This window comes from Lepidochelys olivacea, assembly GCF_965140295.1.
Source record: "Lepidochelys olivacea isolate rLepOli2 genome assembly, chromosome: 10".
NCBI lineage: Eukaryota > Metazoa > Chordata > Testudines > Cheloniidae > Lepidochelys > Lepidochelys olivacea.
Window position 1 is genome coordinate 45,530,573 of NC_140420.1, and position 15,542 is coordinate 45,546,114.

The following is a 15,542-nucleotide window of genomic DNA, read 5'->3' on the forward strand; positions in this document are numbered from 1 at the left end:
CTGGAGCAGGTGGCTTAGGGGAACCGGGAAGGGATGAGGGCAGACACGAGTGGCAGGTTGGTTGGGAGAGTGATCTCAAATCACAGCAGTCAGGCCGCAGCGGGGTTAGTGTTCCCTTCCTCACCCATGTTCTTCACCCCTCTCCTCACGCTGACAGGAATTAAGAACTTGGGGAAACAAGTGAAGTGTCCCTTGGGGAGGTTTGTGGTGCCCTATGCCAACCTGTCTCCCGGCAGGCTCCTTCCTAGTCTCCGGGCATTGTGCTGGCACCGCGGCTTTCTACATTTCCTTTATTTGCAATGTGGGTTCGATCACTGTGCTTTCTGATGACTGATTTCCTTCTCTCCCCTTGGGCTTGTGCCTGACGAGGAGGAAGAACATCTGACCCGTGTGTGTGTGTGTGTGTGTGTGTGTGTGTTGTAGGGGTGTGTGAGAAAGAGACAGGCAGCAGCCCACAGCAGTTTCAGGTCCCCAGTGTTGGGCTCATAGAGGGTAAAAGGACAAAGCCCTCCTGGGGGATTTTCTCAGCACAGATCACAGAGAATTAAATCCTCCAAGAGACTCTTCACTGAAATGCAAACAGTCAATGTGGGAAGAAATCTTTCCATAAATCTCCCCACTGTATTTTCCACTGAATGCATCTGATAAAGTGAGCTGTAGCTCATGAAAGCTTATGCTCAAATAAATGTGTTAGTCTCTAAGGTGTCACAAGTCCTCCTTTTCTTTTTGCGGATACAGACTAACACGGCTGCTACTCTGAAACCTCTCCGAACACTGTCTTTCATGGGCGCCAGAGGCAGTGGCATCTATGGGTCACGATCTTAGGCAAGGCACTTCAGATCACCTTAACTATCCTTAATTAAAGGCACGTTTGATCGCGTTCCTTGATCCTCTGCTATCACTGCTAGGCTGTTCAGAGAAGTGCAAGTAACTATCCTTGGAGCCCTGGTGATGTTGTTCGGAAGCCCTCTCCAAGAGCATGCTGGGCCACAGGATCAGCTTACCCTGCATGGCCTCCATCTGGAAGTGGGCAGGGGAATGCTGTGAGTGGTAGGTGCCTAGAATTGGACTGAGAGGGTGAATCTGTTTGACTTCAGTTGTCTGGTCTCTTTTTCAAAGGGAGCATGGTTCCTGGTTAGAGGAAGAGTTGGGACTGGAATGTAACCCATGCAGGGTTTATCTTGGCTGCTCTGGGGCCGGCTCCCAAGTGGGGGTTATTTTCATTCCTCGACTGCAGGAGAAATGGCACATGTCTCTGGGTGACACCAGTTTGGGCTGTGGTGAGGAACAAACTGGCTGTGCTGGGTGCCCACAGTAATTGGTCTGATTTTATCTGACTGAGGCAGAGGGGTGAGAACTGTTGCTCCTGAGATAAATCCAGGCTCTCTTGCCTGCCCATTGTATACACAGGGAAGGTCACGGGTTCAAGTCTTGTGTTTGAGAGTTGGCTCTGCTCCTTCTGGGGAGTCTCCCAGGAGGCCATTTTGTCCCTGTACCAGGCAGGCCATTGCCACGGGTTGAGAGATTGTACACCATTTTTTTGTAAGGGACAATGAACATCTCATGGGCATGCTTCCTCTCCGCCCCCCGAAGAGTAAGGATGACAGTGTCTGTGCTGAATCATCTGCTCTGCACAGCTGGCTGTTGTGTGGCCAGCCCTGCAATGGGAATAGAGCACTGTGGGGAACAGGAGATTCCCTTCCATAGTCTTGCCCATCTGGATGAATTTATGTAAACCTGTTTCTATGCTCTGTACAGTGACTCTGGCACAGGGTTATGCTGAATGGTTCTAGCTCTTTGTTTGCTCACAGTACTTGAAAAATCCAGTCCACTTATTTATTGATTAGCTTTCTTGTAGTGTGATTTAAAAGCAAAATGTTACCTGCTTCGGAATGAGAGCATTTTTGTAAAAGTAATGCTTCACCATTTTCTCCCCTCTTCCATCCTCAGACATTCATTTGCCTCCCAAAATCTCTGTGGTTGGGTATAAGATGTGGGAAGTGACCCATGTACACCCTTGAAATACTGCCACCTCTGGGGTGGAAAACAGCTGTTTAGGATTGCACAACATTGCTTTCCAACAGTTTAGGACAAGAATGCTGCATCAGTTAAAAACCACCAGAGGAAATCAGCAGGCAGGCTGTAATGACCTGGACTGGAGTTTAGCCAGGCCACATCGGGAATATCCCAAGCTGGATACTTTCTGTTGTTTGTTTGCATCTTGGATACACATCTTTATGTGACTGTTATTTGAACTGCTCTTTATTCAGTCTTACATGCTATATATATGAGCACGCATAGATATGTCTATCTTACACATGTGCACCTTCGTATTGCTCTTCCATTCATTTAGGAAATAAACACTGCTCTTTGCAGGCGGTGTCGCGAGATGGGGCCTGTGCTGCAGTGTGGATTAATGTCCCAGACAAGGGCAGCAGCAGTTGTGAATATAGCAAAAGGGACCACTCCTCTCATGGGATCACCAGATAGCAGGTCCCCTCAGGCTTCTCAGCCTGAATATTGGATGTGTGTGTGATGTACTCATTTTCCTATACTTCCTGGCTCCGGGGAGAAACCCACTCTGTCTTTGATGTATTTATTGCTCTTCAATCATTAATCTACCTAAAAATATGTTTTTTTTATGAAAGACTAGGCAGAAACACCTAGTAGTGAAGTATAAACAGCCAGTAATCTAGCCTAACAAAGTGAATGCAATAAATGAACTTTGAGAGGTAAGGGCAGTGTTCATTAAGAATCTGATTTATTCTCTCTATGCGCATCTCTCTTCTGGGTGAGGGGTGATAGCAACATATCGGAGTATGCTGTCCAACCAGTACACTGGAAATTTTAATGTTACTCTGTTGAGATAGATGAAATTTAATTTGGTCCAGTTTTGCCCAAGAATATGCTTTCAGTGTCCAAGGTGCTTTTGACCAAATTCTCTGTATGCTGCAGTGCTCTTTTCCCTTTTAATACCCCTCCCTCCTGAAAACCTACCACTAAGGAAGTACTTACTTATGGGCAACCCTGCAATAACTGAGCTCTGTTGTTGGGCTGGTGTGGAGCTGTACGTTGTGTTACTCATTGGTGAGTGATACAGGTGTGACCGCTAAGAATGGCATTCTGTCCCTACGTGTAGAGCGGAGACAGGTCTCCTGGGGTGATATGAGGGCTGTAGTTGTGTGTTTTGGGTTCAGTTGTTGTGTGTAACTGTGACACACCAGGTGCTTTGGGTTGCCCACTGTGCTTCTGAGCAAATGTTAATCAGGGAACCAGACAGAGCAGAGCCAATTTATGTCTCTTTTGACCTTGCACTTTGGCAGACTTGAGCCAGGATTTCTGTAAATTCTTTAGGGCAGGGACTATGTCTCATTGTGTGTTTGCACAGTGCCTAGCACAATGGGTCTCTGATGCTGATTGGCGTCTCTGGGCACTAGTGTAATAGGAATATTAAATACACTGTATTAAGTCTCTTTGTCCCTCTGCTACTGAGTGTTATGTAAATAAGATGGTATTTATGGTTCCAGGTGCACTGTTTCTGGGATGCAACACATGGAGTGTGTGCACAGTTGCTTCCTTTAAGGCTTTTATGCCCCTGTCCTCATTGTGGTTGGATTATCTGGCATTAGAAACAGCCCTGCCCAGAGAAAATTATGGGCACATGTTTACACTGCGCAGACCACATGCCTGTTCAGTGACAAAGGGAGGTGAGGCCTGCTGGTGAGGGTTTTGCTGGGAGCAGTTGCTTGTACACACAGACGCACCCGCTTTGGCTGACCTGCAGAGCGGTGGTGCCGGAGGCCTGGGGCTGAGCAAGGTGAATGCTTGGCTGCAGTGGAGGGTATTCGGCTGAAATCCTTACACAGAAAATCTTTGTGTGGCTGTTGTCCCTAGTTTGGCTGATCAGTGTTTCCTTTATAAATTTGTAGATTACATGGGAACTCCCAGGTCAAGGGGAGATTTCAGGCATCTCTTTGGGGATTCACTGGAAGTTACGGACTGATGTTTTCCTAACCTTTGATCCATTCCTCCACTCCCATATTTAGTGCCCCTAAGAGCTTGTTACTACAAATGCAGCCAAGTTCCCCTCTGCTGCTCTCCTCTTATTCCCACAGATGCATGTAGGATCAGGAGCCCTGACTCCCACTCTTGTTCCTTTACCACCAGGCCACTGTTGTAATGTATGGCCTTCCTGTTTTACTGATATGTTTATGCACATTTAATGTAGATATCTAAGTATCATGCTGCTTGCATGTCCAGAAAGGAGTACACATTGCAAAAAGCTAAAGCAGCGTTAAGGTTTCAGATCTGAACACAAAGGAGCCAGGAAGTTCAGTTGCCAAAAGCAAAGTTAACTTAGCTGCATGCATATACTGTGTATTATGTTCTGCACCCAGGTCTAAGCAATACTTGAAAATAGTATTTGTGGATGAGTCAAGGTTCATGCCTGAGAATCTTGACTTTTGTGTTTTAAATTGCTAAGTTTTTTGCATTTTATTTCTTTTTTTTATTTGGGGGAAAAAACCGCAAAGGACTCTTTGTGCCTTCCCTGCCTACAGCACGGCAGAGATGTGGATGATTTTGCAACATCAGATTTTAAGTACAACCAGTGGTGTACATTACTTCTATCTGGGACAATACATCTGTGCTGTTAAGTGGCTGGAAACTTTAATACATTTTATACAGTGCTTTTGTCACCTCTAACTTTGTAATTTAGTTATTTTGTCTTTGTGCGCATACAGCGATGTGGTTCTTATTGAAAACTGACCACCTGTGTAGCATGAGTGTGTGTAATGTGTTTATCTTTTTTGTTTTTAAAAATGAGATATTTTCCTGCTTGGGTAATTTAGGAGCATGGAAGGATTTTATGCAAAACTATCTCAGAATCTTATTTCTCTGATGAGACGAAAAGAATAGGCAGTTTTAGTCTCACAAGAACAGTCCTTTGCAAACTTTCAAATGAATGAAAATGGGGCATTACATAGTGCTACTGTGAATACTGCTGTAGAGTAGAATTTTGCTAATCTGAACAAGAATTGTTGGTTTCTCCACAAAGATTTAGTAACAAATACTGTAGTGAAATTTCTTGTTAGCAAGATTTCATTATTTTTGCAAAACCTAACATAGAACCTTTCCTAGCATTTGTAGTATCACCACGAGTAATTAAAGTGGAACTACAGCTAACAAAATAAATGAGCAAAGTACATTTCGATGCATTATCCTTGCTTTTTATTGTATTCCTTTACGTACTTGCTAATTCACAAAATTGTGTAACTTTTAATGGGTCATTAGTGTGAATTAGCCAGGTTCTGATGTATATCATGGCTTTTCAAATGTGCTTTATTAATCTATAAAATACACCTATTTATTATCCCTCCCTAAAAAAAATCGCTGAAGGGGTTTTGTCGTCTAGTATTCCCTGGACTAGGATTTGTTCCTCCCTGTCTGTAGACCTCGCCTTGCAGTCTGATTGGCCTCTCCCAAACTGCTCCTGGGCTGATGCTTGACAACAAGAGAGATCATGAGTGCAGGTAATATACATTCTACTCCTGCAGATAAAGCCCTTGCTAGCTTTAGCCAAGGTGCACTAATTGGTTATTGAATGAGGGGAATTAAGGGCATTAGAAGATGAAGTGGCAGCCCCTTCATTTTTGGAATCGGAGACGTTTTCCTCTTCTGCTAAAGCATTTGAGGCTGCCAGTGCTGCGCATTTGTGGTCTCCCTAAGGAGGCCTAGAATTCTGCCTATCTGCTAGATTGAAAGGCCTGGGAGCAAGACAGGCAGACAGGCAATCCTGTGACCTATTGTGAGGGGTAGGCCATCAGGGCCGTGGAGAGGTCACTCCCAAGGGAGTCTGGGGCTTTTTGTGCTGCACTGTACTTGGCCTGTGCTACTTGACTCCCTGATGTTGGGATCAAAGCAGATTCGTGGCTGGAAGCCATTACTTTGCCAGTCACATGACTCATTTTGATCAGTCCAGTTATTCTCCCTGAATTTGGTGATGAGTTTTTGAAGTTAGAAATAAACTTCCCCTGTCATGTTTCCCTTCCCGCCAGTCAGTGCGGTAGAGCAAGTGCCCGTGCTGACCCCAAGCTGCTTTCTCCCTGAATGTGGTGCTCACTGAGGCATGCTTGCTTTATCCTGGGCCCTCCCTTCCCCCAACCCCTTTGGAGTCATCTGCTTGGGGAACAACTCCAGTAGCCACTTGGAAACACTCTAATTACTGCAGCTATTATAATCACTGCCCAGATCCATCTCCCCCACCCCTTTTGTCTTCCTTCCCCCTTCTCTCCCTCAGGCAGCAGGAGCTGAACTGGAATCTCAGAGCACAGCCAGCTTGAAGCAAGCCCTAGATCTTGCCAAGGCTGTTTTTCATGGTAATCTTGCTATTTGCCTGAAGAATCCCATAAATCAAAGGTGGGAACATTCGGTTACACCCAGTTCGTCCCCTTCCTGCTCCAATACCAGCCAGGGCAAAGTTGAACTGTAAAGTATGTGAATCCTTAAATTATGGCATTTGTTTGTCCAGATGTCTTGATGTCATTAGATGAGCAGGGAAAAACTGAGAGCTCTTTCTCCCAGAACATTGCCAGCTTCAGCACTGTCACTTGTGCCCACTGGCTTCATGTGGTCTTTTATTATCTCTCTGGAGCTTTTGTTTCCCCCATCCACTTGCTTGGGATTCTGGGGATCACCTCTGATCCCATTTATCACACTTCCCTTTCTCATTGACTTGTGACTCTTTCAAACAGTGCAACTAGATTGATTTTAAATCAATGCATTTACACCAATTCAGTTTTTCTAACAGACATTTTGTCTGTGTGAGAGAGAATGAAAAGTGAGTCTTGTCCCATATGTGCTTACCAAAAACTTCACTGATACACAACTGCCCGGTCCCAGTTGAGTGAGCTTGCCCAAATTTGGGGCTTGTTTCTTAGGTGTCGTTCAGGCTGAGTCCATAATGCAGCTCTTAACAGTGGCTTTGTAACCATGTAGAAGGCATTTGAGCTAAAAATATGTTACAGACAGCTTAGCGAGCAGGTTTTCATGACACCGTAGTACGATGCCTAAACCCTGTTTACATTAGTGCATCTGCACTATTGCTGGCAGTTCCTGTAATATGGGTACTAACTTTTCTAGTATAGAGTCAGTCACCGTAACAGGTTACAAGTTAACATTGTCTAGTTTGTGTTCACACAGCAGCTTTTGTGCCATCACTGCTGTATCTGTGTGTCTGCACCTACCACACTATCTAACTCTGCTTGTATCAGTATGTGTTGGGAAAACCTGGGCAGCTATCCATCTCATTGTGGTTGAGCAGAGGATAGAGTGCCTGGAGGGCACGCACATAAAGTACCCCGGGGGCTATCCCAGTGGTTCTCAACCAGGAGTCTGGGGCCCCCTTGCTGCGAGCAGCTTTCAAGGAGTCTGCCAAAATAAATCAGAGAGCAGAGCTGGCGTTAAGAACATAAGAACGGCCATACTGGGTCAGACCAAAGGTCCATCCAGCCCAGTATCCTGTCTACTGACGGTGGCCAATGGCCAGGTTCTCCAGAGGGAGTGAACCTAACGGGTAATGATCAAGTGATCTCTGTCCTGCCATCCATCTCCACCCTCTGACAAACAGAGGCTAGGGACACCATTTCTTACCCATCCTGGCTAATAGCCATTAATGGACTTAACCTCCATGAATTTATCCAGTTCTCTTTTAAACCCTGTTATAGTCCTAGCCTTCACAACTTCCTCTGGCAAGGAGTTCCACAGATTGACTGTGCGCTGAGTGAAGAACTTCCTTTTATTTGTTTAAACCTGCTGCCCATTAATTTCATTTGGTGGCCCCTAGTTCTTATATATGGGAACAAGTAAATAACTTTTCCTTATTCACTTTCTCCACACCACTCATGATTTTAGAAACCTCTATCATATCCCCCCTTAGTCTCCTCTTTTCCAAGCTGAAAAGTCCTAGCCTCTTTAATCTCGCTGGGGCCCAGGGTAGAAAGCTGAAGCCCGAGCCCTGCCGCCCAAGGCGGAAAGCCAAAGCCAAAACCAAAACCTGAGCAACTTAGCTTTGCGGAACCCCCGGTAGCATGGGTCCCGGGCAGTTGCCCTGTTTGCTACCCCTAGCACTGAGCCTGGCTTTTAATCTACTGGATGTGCAGAAAACCAGTTGTTGTGGCCCAGGTGAACCATGGAATTTTTATAGCATGTTGGGGTTGGGGGAGCTCAGAGAGAAAAAGGTTGAGAACCTCTGGGCTGCCCCATTGTGCTTGTGTGGGGATAGAGCGCTCAGAAGGCGGGCACGCAGGGCAGCATGTGGGCAGGGCACTTGGGGGCATTTTCTTGGTTCTCATAGTTATAAAGGAAGACCAGCCAAATGAGGTACAGAGGACAGGCATGGCAAGAGGACACTGGTCTACATGGAAAAACAGAGTTACAGCTAGATGTCCATATACAAGCCTAGGCCTCTTGCTAGGGTTGCCATGATGGCTCACAAGGTGTTAGCCATCAGGTGTGCAGACACAATATTTAAAGTACAGCCATGGTAAAAGTTCATAGCATGGGTTGAGTGTTGGATTTAAGAACCAAGCCCTGTGGGAAGGAAACTGGCTCAGTAGTCCTCCACCCTGAAAACCTCTTCACCCATTGTCATTGGGCTTCTCTGTGAGGTTTCTTTGTCTGAGCTAAGGCCTAGAGGCATTGCAGGGGGTTGGGCGAGGGGGCAGAGGAAGTTTGTGTTTTAGCTTAATTGCAGCTTTGGGGCTTTGAACCTCAAGGCTGCTCTTAAAGTGCTTTACCATGATAAACTGGCAGGGACTTTAAAAGTCTGGCAAAATCCACTGCAGGACATTGGGGCCAGTGTATAATTTCTCCCAGATGAGGAGGCAGTGCCCTGCCAGAGGCCATGTTGTCTAGAGGTATGGTCACCTGCAGTCTATGATCACTTGCTCCTGACTGGCCTCAGTAATCCTCACAGCTCCCTCTGGGGGTTTGGTTACACTTACATTTTATAGCACCCTAACTTGCTAGCTCAGGGGTGTGAAAAATGACTCCCCCTGAGCGCAGCAAGTCAGAGCGCTTTAAAGAGCGAGTGTAAACAGGCTCCGAGCGCTGGGAGCTAATCCCCTCGTGGAGGTGGATTACCAGGAGCTCTGAGAGAGCTCTCCCAGCACTCATGCGTGACTACACTCGCACCTCAAAGCGCTGCTGCAACAGCACTTTGAAGTTTCCAGTGTAGCCATGCCCTGAGGTTGAGAGCTATCACGCATCTCCGTTTGACAGGCAGGAAAACCGAGGCCTGAGAAGGGAAGTGACTTTTCCAGGGTGACAGGCTAGTGACTGTCAGAATGGGGTTAGATCACAGCTCTCCTGTGTACTAGGTCTGCCGGATCCACCTCTAGCTCACACTGCTAGTTAGCCTGTGTGGCTCTCCCACTGCGAAAGGGAGCCATTAATACAGTACCTGCTGACTTTGGTTGCAGGCATACCGTTGGCCCTCTTGTTTAATGCTAAGCTGACACTAGGTGTCTTGTTTGGTAGCTTGGGGTGTCTGCACACGGGAAGCACAGGTCACATCGCAACAGGAAAGGACCAGTTGTCTTGCCATGGGTACTAGTGAGCCAGCGTTAGTGGAGAGGGTCAGTGTTGCAGCAGCATCCAGCATGAGGTTCCCCCAAATCCCACCCTGCATTGCACAAGGTGAGGGGTTGACCGTCTCTTGTGTCTCCCCTGACACTAGGGCCAGTGAGCTGCATGTAGTTCGGGGTTGCTTTGGAGGCACTCTGGGTTAGGCATGGCCCCAGCAGCCGAGAGACTTCTGTTCTGGTTTTGACACTGGCTTGCAATGTGACAGAGGGCATGTCACTTAACGTCTGTGCCTGCATGTCTTCCTAGCTGTAAACTCATGATGGTGTTTACCAGTGCGGGGCGGTCTGCGGGCAGTAAGCAGTTAGAGTTTGAACAGCATTTTGGAAATGGACAGTACTAGAGAGATGTCCTTAGCCATCTCTGCAAATGGGCACATCCCTCCTTGCTTTGCTGCCTTCACTAGAACTACAAGGGGAGCAGGGAATCTTGGGAAGAGGTGAGAGGGGGCAGTATTTGGAAGGAGCACTTCTTTCAGCTAAAAACTGATTTAGAAAGAAAATGAAATGTTCACGAGAGTAGAGATGGAGTTTTTAGGCTCTCCTGGAGGATGTAGCATAGTGGCCTTCTGAATGCAGGGTTTGAAATATTCTCCTTCCACTTCTTTGGAGCCATAGCGTCAAATCTAGCCAGGTTGGCTCAACCCTTTGTTCTCCTACAGGTAATCTGTGTTGCATTTAAACAGCGAGGAGTCCGATGGCACCTTAAAGACTAACACTTTTCAGACATGATATTTTAAATGGATGCCCCTCTTTGTGGATATTGGAGCTTATGATGCTTTTATTAAGAGCAGATGTTTGCCCCAGTGTTGTTGTTCTTTATACTGTTTGGCTCTCATCCTCCATCCTCCAGGCTACTGAGGTGGTACTGTATAGATATAAAGTATATAATATAATTAATTCAATATTTGATGCCTGATTAATTGGAACATCTGCTGTAAAATTGATTAAATCTAAATATCATGTATGAGGATGATTCTTGCTCAGTTGTGTCAATATTAGCATAAATTCTGCTGGAGAATAAAATTAGTTAGTGCCAAGTAGTTAAAAGAAGTTTAGCTAGGTGTTAAATACATGTGAGATTCAAAACTCTGGTCTTCTACCACACAGATTGCCAGGTAAGGCTTGAGAAGTGTATTTTGTTCCGTACGCAGGATGCTTTGGTCAAAAATTCCCGGGCTTAGGTGAAATCAAAGCCAAATAATTGCAAATCTAAAGAGCTGTAAATTCCAGTACCAACTTTTTGTTTGTTTGTTAAAAAAAGGAAATTCTTTGCCATGAACTCAGGTTAAAGGCAACATGGAGTGACCTGCTGAGGGTTAAAAGAAAAGTTTTTGTGCCAGTTTTTGCTACTTCCTAATAAATAAAGAAGGCCTGAAGGGGTAGGGTATATGTGTGGGTTTTTAACTCCTGCTTTAGTTCTTACCTCAGAAATATCAGCAATGTCAACACTGGTCTTCCTTTGTTTTGCTGGAGGATTTCTTGGGGGTTATATATTGGGAGTTCTTGGACCTTAACTGAAGGGATGAGGGGGGCGGGGATGTATGTTGCAATCTTTAAGCAAGAAAGTCTCTCTCCCCAATGTCTATTTGACATTGGCGTTAAGTAAAGTAATAAAAACAAGCATAGAGTTTTAAAATAATCTGACTAAGTTTTTTCTGAAGCTTAGACCGGACTGGTTCTGAAATCAGGCCAGGTCTGAAGGATGTATAGACTGTATGTTACTGTATTTGGTGTTTAGTAGGAAATTCCTCTTTGTATGGATGTAATTGAACATGGGCTGTCAGGAAAGGCTGTATTTCAAAGTTTTATAAGCCTGGGAGGCAGACTCAGGGTTGAGTTTTTAACCTTAACTCTGTATTTTCTGATTTAATGCTGAATTTCTCAGCTGAAAGTTGCATTAATTTTTTTGTTTGTGTATGTAAAACACTAGTTGATGTTCAGGGGAGCTGTAAGTTAAAACTTCCAGCTGACATCAGTGTGGACTTGGCTGTGGTTTCCTCCCCAAAGCAGCCTAGTGATCCACATGTAGACAAGGTCTTCTCAGAATGACTGTGCTAGTCTTTATCTCCCCCCACACCTCCAATTGCTTCCAGTTATCTGCTGCTCCTTGTTAAAGGCCTGCTTATAACCAGAGGTGGAGAGAGACAGTAATGCCATATTCTGCACTTCTGTAGTGCCTTTCATTTCAGGATCTCCCAGTGTTACAAAGCAGATCCAAGAATGGCCTATGATCCAAATGCCATCCAAGGTCAGATTCCTCTTCTAATACAAAGGTGCAGCCTATGGAAAAGACAGGTCCTAGCATGCATTGTTGTACTTCTTGCCAAAGGATCCGGCTGCATTGCATGCTGGGAGCTGTAGTTTTCATGCAGGTGAACCTCCATATTAAAAGAGAAGGGTGGCTCCATTTTATTCAAAGTGGGTTCAGCCTTCTTGCTCCTGGCAGGTTGCCAGTGTGGCCCTTGGTTGGGCAGACTTTGGTGGCCCCTGGTCTTCTGCATCATGAGAAAAAGCAAGTGACCTGTTAGCTTCCCCTTCAAATCGTGCTTAATTCCAGAGTTAACAGCGTGTTTTGAAACCTGGACTTCAGCGTGTTTTGGAACATCTTGAACACCCACTGTGTGAATGTGATACAGGAAACCTACGCTAGTTGGGTGGCAGCTCGCAGGGGTGTCATGGTAAATCTCCTTTGTCTGCACCAGCCAGACTGATGTGTGGGGGAGAGCAGAACTCCCTCCCCTGCACTGTTCTTGATCTGAAAGCAGCAAGTGAGTGAGGAAGCTCCTTTGTGCAGATTTCTCAGTCTCCTCTTGTGCGTGCCAGCTGGCTCTTGTTCAACATTTTTTTCATCGCTGGAGAGAGGGGGCAGGGAGAAAAGAACATCATAAAAAAAATCTACAAAAACGACATGGGAGTTACTTAAAAAAAAAAAATCCAACCCAAACAAGCCAGGCTGGGGGATTACAGAGGTAGCATTAGGAGTCGAGAGCAGAGAGCTAGCACTGCAGCTCTGGAAAGGAAGGCGAGTCCCCTCTTGAGTTTCTTTAGTCGTAAAAGGAAACAAAAAAGGATCTTGTGTGGAGGCAGCATATGGGGAAAGCTGTAGGCTGGCTGCCAGCACTAGATGGCGGGAGAAAGGGCCTGCAGTACAGCATCCTCTCACATTTCTGCATTGTCCCGCTTGGAAAACTGGGCACCCGTGGGGCTGGATGGGGTGGGTAGTTGTTCCGTGCAGCGAGCAGCAGTTCCTACTTCGTTCTGACTGAGATTTTGCTCTTCTGATTCCACTCCTCCCTCCAACCAGTGCTGGGATTGCCTCCCACTCCTATCACTGGGGGCTGCTCTGGAGCAGATGGGTGTGTTTGCTGTCTTGGACTGGGCCCAGTGAGGGCGAGCAGTTATTTGAAACCCTCCTCCACTTTGGTCTGCTGTAGAGTGGCAGCCGTCTGGCCAGAGGAAACACCTCGCACAAGAGATTTCCCGTCGTCTTTACTGTTCCTTGTTGCAGGCATTCCTGAAAGTTAATCAGGGTGAAAATTGCAGTCAGTCATGTCTGGAAGCCACCAGAGGCTAATCCCGGAGCGCTGCAGATTCGAGCACATGGGTAGGAGACAGTCTCTTTATGTGTGGGCTGACTGACTTGCTGCCAGCGGAATAGCTTGCTCCTGGTTTTTGTCACCCTTGGGCGTTAAATCATTCCCTGTTTAGGCTTTTCTGCCTCTTGCTCCACTACAACAGCTCAGAAGGAATGCAGGCTCCTTGGATTTGCAGAGGATCCGCTGGGGTGTGTTCCAGCACAAAGAGCCCTGGCTAATGTGGTTTCCTAGGTCTCCGTCTGGCGCTGATGTGTTTGAAATGCTCTCTATCTGTTTGAATAGCTTTCTCTAGGTGTGTTTGCCAGTGGCTGTTAGCTCAGAAAGTGAACTTTCCGGTTTGTCTCTAATGCATTGGCTCCTTCCCAGTGCATAGATGTGGATTGTGGAGGTTCCAGCACCAAATGGAGCTGAATTATTTATGTCTGGTACTGTGTGTGTGCAGCATTCCCCCGTTGGATAACTGTCTCCCTGAAGAACCTCTGCTTCAGGCCCTCTCTTAAAATGCCTTGTTGGCAGGTTTCCAGCCTCACAGGTGACCGCATGCCTTTTCTGTTGTGTAGGGATCAAGCCTGCAATGGGAGGAGGTGAGGGGAAGACTAGATGTAACTGCATAAGCCTCTTCTCTGCTTTCTGTGGTTCTGTGATTTCCTTATGTCTCTTATCCTTCTCCCAGAGGAGGCAGAGTTTCTGATGGGTACCCTGAGGGGGAAACTTGCCAGGAACCAGAGAGCTGTGCATAATGGGCATCAGTGAATCAAGTATAATGAGAGTCTTCCTGAGTATGGAGGTGCAGCCTGTGATGAGTATAGGTCCCAGCATGCACTGCTTGCTCTGCCTCAGAGCCTGTGTTGTAGCCAGGATCTGTAGTCTGCACAGGATGCATTCTCTATGTCTGTAAAGGTGTCCACAGGGCCAGGCTGTGTTAGTGTCTCCTGATGTGTGTGCTGGAAATTCCCTATATCCTCTGGTTTAGTTATCAGCCAGCACAGTGTGAGGGGTGGACATGATCAGCGCCCCGTGAAATTCTCTGCTTTGTCTTGTTTACAGGGGTTTTCTCTTCTTTCTCTGTGCTGGGGGAGAAGTCCTGCCTTCAGTTACACTAGTACAATCTCACGGCGTCCCTTGGGTTGCATGGGTGAGGCAGAGGGCACAGTGTGAGTTGAGTAGTGTAGCTTGAAAAAGAGCATTTTCATGTGGGCAGACCTGCCCCTGCTGGGCACCAGCTCATCCGCTTTTGCAGGCTGCCATAGAAAAATCTCCCATGGCTCCTAGTTGCTTGGCTGCTGTGAGTCTCACTGAGCGCCTGACCCTTTGGGGGCTGCATGTGTGTTCATTCCAGCTCTGCGCTGAATCTGTGATACTCTTCTTAGGCTGGGAAGCCACATCGCTGAGCTGGCAGCTCTTCATCTGTGGGTTGCTCTGTTGGAGTGGGACCAAATCACTTACCATCTGATGGCTAAGGTTAAGTTGGAACCTGAAGGGTAGAAATTGGGGGGGGGGATTAGGACTGAATGATCGTGCTGAGATGGAGAGGGCTGCTTTAGTTTAGCTGTCAAGTCATTCTGTGTACGTAAGAGATGGTGGTGCAGGATAGCATAAAGGGATCTGAGGCTGAATTGCTCCCCTGGGGTGGAAGTAGGTTGTCTAGTTGCTGGCCCCACCCCCCTACCCGCAGTGGCTCTAAAACATCCCTGCTGATGGCTGCTGGGGGAGATTTTCTCGAGTGAGGGAGGTGTCTCTATCTCCCTTTCAGCGGGGCCCTTGCCTGGATAGCACTTGGAGTTGCTTTGCTTTTCCTACTTTGCCTCCACGATATTCCCTGCTGCAGTTTCAGCCTGTCCCTGCTTGTCCTGTCCATGGCGCACTCTAACCCCCTGTCTCCTTTTGCATCTCCTCTACAGGCTCTTACTTTCCAAACTTTTTCTCCATATCTCTTACTTTCCAAACCTTTTCTCATCCCTCTGGCTGCTTTCTCTGGGGACTTAGTGGACTTCCAGGACCCCTTTTCTGTTTGGTGGGGTGGGAGTTCGAGGACTGTTTACGGATGCTGGGCCTCTTTGCTCGGGTCTAGGCCAAAGCCCTGTTCCATCTCATCTGTTTTTCCTTTAAAAATACAGTTGAGAGGGCATAGAAATGAATCAGGCAGGAAGCTCTCTGATCCCATCATAGTGGCCAAGAGCAAAGCGCAAGCTATGGAATTGTGTATGCTTTGTCCTTATTGTAACATGGCCATGTGAACTGTAGGTCCCAGCATGCAATGCTCTCTCTTGGTTACATGGCCTTACCCTCGCATCAACATGGA

At 46.7% G+C, this 15,542-nt stretch overlaps 1 protein-coding gene across 2 annotated transcripts in view; it reads left to right on the forward strand.

Moving 5' to 3' along the window:
* ZNF609 (zinc finger protein 609) overlaps positions 1-15,542 on the forward strand; it is a 121,395-nt gene that overhangs the window by 967 nt on the left and 104,886 nt on the right. The window contains exon 1 of one of the 2 annotated variants that reach the window (XM_084641168.1): positions 13,077-13,248. The exons of the other annotated variant lie outside the window; for it this stretch is intronic. The gene's annotated coding sequence lies outside the window, so the exon portion shown is untranslated. Of the gene's footprint in view, positions 1-13,076; positions 13,249-15,542 lie in introns of those variants that run through there. 2 annotated transcript variants of the gene reach the window in all.